This window comes from Teleopsis dalmanni, chromosome 2 (genome assembly GCF_002237135.1).
Source record: "Teleopsis dalmanni isolate 2A chromosome 2, ASM223713v2, whole genome shotgun sequence".
In the NCBI taxonomy this organism is placed as follows: Eukaryota; Metazoa; Arthropoda; class Insecta; order Diptera; family Diopsidae; genus Teleopsis; species Teleopsis dalmanni.
Genome location: NC_051847.1, coordinates 236,602,201 through 236,606,094, shown reverse-complemented (window position 1 = coordinate 236,606,094; position 3,894 = coordinate 236,602,201).

The window sequence follows — 3,894 nt, the reverse complement described above, 5'->3', positions numbered from 1 at the left end:
CTTTAAATTAGAACGAGCTTATAAACTACAGCTTTATTTTGGAAACACAAGTTCAACGAATTGAAAGTTTAACTTTTTGGGTTTGCTAATTCTTTATTTCTTTTCAAAGCTTCTCTTTTTGTAGAGACATTTTGTAATGCATATTGTTTTATTTACTATATGTAAAGCGACCATTCTGGTGCTTTTACAAAGAAGCTATGCTATGTTATTTTAAAAATTCCTCTAAAATTTAATAAAGCTTCTTTGTCCCTATACAAAGTAAGTCTAGCTTAACAGCAATACTAATACTTTATTAAAATATTTTATTAAAATTTAACAGATAGAAATATAACTTAGTTAATGTGTTTTTAAAAGTTGTATTAGATCAATATAAGTTTGTGTTGCAATAAATATCGTTTTTAATCAATAAAACTACCTGGTTGTTGCAAACTCAACAAAATAAATAATTAACAATTATAATGTATGGTATGGTTGAAAATTTGAGTTTTTAGTTTTTTAATAATGCCGCGACCAAGACGATCGAATCTTTCCCGACAAAGCCGTAATGCAAGAAGAATACGAAATACTGCAAATTTAAGGACTGAAGGTCGAGCGAACAACAGAGGTCAACAAATAGATAATTTGCGATGTGTACTAAAATACACAAATAAATTATGAATGATTTTTTTTTTGTATTTTTTCCAATTAAAAAAAAACTGCTTATTTATTGCCTTTAAGGCGGAACAGAGTTCGCCGGGTCATCTACTAGTTATATATATAAATATACACTATTTATATATATAACATACTAGTAGATGACCCGGCGAACTCTGTTCCGCCTTAAAGGCAATAAATAAGCAGTTTTTTTTTAATTGGAAAAAATACAAAAAAAAAAAATACCTACATTAATCATTCATAATTTATTTGTGTATTTTAGTACACATCGCAAATTATCTATTTGTTGACCTCTGTTGTTCGCTCGACCTTCAGTCCTTAAATTTGCAGTATTTCGTATTCTTCTTGCATTACGGCTTTGTCGGGAAAGATTCGATCGTCTTGGTCGCGGCATTATTAAAAAACTAAAAACTCAAATTTTCAACCATACCATACATTAAAATTGTTAATTATTTATTTTGTTGAGTTTGCAACAACCAGGTAGTTTTATTGATTAAAAACGATATTTATTGCAACACAAACTTATATTGATCTAATACAACTTTTAAAAACACATTAACTAAGTTATATTTCTATCTGTTAAATTTTAATAAAATATTTTAATAAAGTATTAGTATTGCTGTTAAGCTAGACTTACTTTGTATAGGGACAAAGAAGCTTTATTAAATTTTAGAGGAATTTTTAGAATAACATAGCATAGCTTCTTTGTAAAAGCACCAGAATGGTCGCTTTACATATAGTAAGTAAAAAATATGCATTACAAAATGTCTCTACAAAAAGAGTAGCTTTGAAAAGAAATAAAGAATTAGCAAACCCAAAAAGTTAAACTTTCAATTCGTTGAACTTGTGTTTCCAAAATAAAGCTGTAGTTTTTAAGCTCGTTCTAATTTAAAGCACGGCAAGTGCTTTGGTTGTTGTCACTAATTAAATAAAAATAAGTGACAATAAAACCTGGAACTTGAGCATTGAAAGTTTGTGCAGCCTTGACTTCTTGTGGATAACACGATTAGTCATCGCTTCTAATTTGACAGGCACGAGTTCTAAGCCTGGCATTTGCAGTCTAAACAAATTATATCGGACTATAAACTAATTAAATAAAATTCGATTATTTCTAAAGACCACTGATGAAGAGTACTTGGCAATACTCGAAACAGCGTTGTATGGTCAGCCGAACTTCAATAAAATTAAAAATAAATTTTTGTGTTTGTACTTTATTTCTTTCTTTGCTATTCGAAAATTCCAATAAAATATTTTCTTATATCAAAAATTTGATAATTTCAAAACCTACTTTGTCGTGAACGGGATAAACAGGTATCCTATGTCCTTCTCCTGGCCTTAAACTACCTCCCTGCCAATTTTCAGCTAAATCGGTTCAGCCTATATCCTTCTCCTGGCCTTAAACTACCTCCCTGCCAATTTTCAGCTAAATCGGTTCAGCCGTTCTTGAGTTATAAGTGGTGTAACAAAAACACATCTTTCTTTTATATATATAGATATAGAGTATTATAACATATGTAATAGAAGAGTCATTGGACATGTTAATTATGATTTAAATATTAGAGACATATTTAGTAGTGGAAGAAATTACTTTCTACATTTACATAAACCAAATAGGTTAGGTTGTTTAGACATCATTAAATAGTACTATAAATTCAGGTTAAAACTGAAAAAAAAGCTATATATATATATATATATATATATATATATATATGTGTGTGTATGTAGTTCTTTGCTTATTACTATTCCTACTAAACTTACTATTCCTGCATCCATTTTGATTCTAATTAAGTTTTAAATCTGGTTTTGAAAATCAACTTGCTGGAGTCGATGTACTTTTTATGCAATCGGATGGTGGTTTAACTCAAATGGATAATTTTCGTGGTGCTCGGGCAGTTTTATCGGGTCCAGCTGGTGGTGTTGTTGGTTATGCTGTTACTGGAGCGCGTGAAACAGATTTACCACTTATCGGATTTGATATGGGTGGCACTTCAACAGATGTTTCAAGATTTGCTGGGACATATGAGCATGTGATAGAAAGCACTACAGCAGGTGTTACAATACAAGCACCACAGTTAGATATTAATACTGTGGCAGCTGGTGGCGGTTCACGTTTATTTTTCCGTTCGGGTCTCTTTGTAGTTGGCCCTGAATCTGCTGGAGCTCATCCCGGTCCAACTTGCTATAAGAAAGGCGGTCCGTTAACGGTTACTGATGCTAACTTAGTACTGGGCAGAATTTTGCCGCAATACTTTCCTAAAATATTCGGTCCCAAAGAGAACGAACCTTTAGACTATTTAGAGACAAAAAGAAATTTCGAAAAACTTCAAGTTACCATTAATGATTATTTAGCGACCACTGAAGAGAAAAACCATATGTCAATAGAATCAATTGCTTTGGGATTTATACGCGTAGCAAATGAAGCTATGTGTCGTCCAATACGTGCTTTGACACAATCGCGTGGTTTGGACACATCACGACATGTGTTGGCTTGTTTTGGCGGTGCTGGTGGCCAGCATGCATGCTCAATTGCTCGAGAATTGGGCATAAGTAAGGTTAGTCATAATTTATTTTTCATCTTGAAATATATTTATTAATTTTGGCTACTTTTAGGTTGTAGTTCATAAATATGCTGGTATTTTATCTGCTTACGGCATGGCACTTGCTGATGTAGTGCATGAAACTCAGGAGCCGTGTGGCTTAGTTTTTAATGATGAAAATGCTGGAATTTTTGAAGAACGTTTAAATTTGCTTTCAGAAGAATGTACATCTTCGCTAAAGCAGCAAGGTTTTCAAAATATTTCCCTGAAACCATTTTTACATTTACGCTACGAAGGAACTGATTGCGCGCTCATTTGTTCACCTGCTTCATCAAGCAAAACTGACAATATTTTATTAAAAAAATATGGTGACTTTTACACCACATTTTTAGAGCGTTATAGATCTGAATTTGGTTTTGTTCTACAAAATCGCTCAATTATAGTAGATGATATAAGAGTACGTGGTCTGGGTATTAACGATACTCCTCCAGAATTGCCGATCGGAGTAGCAGATAATAAGACGCCACAACCAGAAACTTATACTCAAATTTATTTCGACATGGGGGTATTTAACTCACCGGTATATCTTACTAAAGATCTACTTGCAAATCATGTAATAAATGGGCCTGCTATACTAATTGATCAGTTATCAACAATTCTTGTTGAACCAAATTGCACGGCCGAAATCACGCGTTTAGGGGAT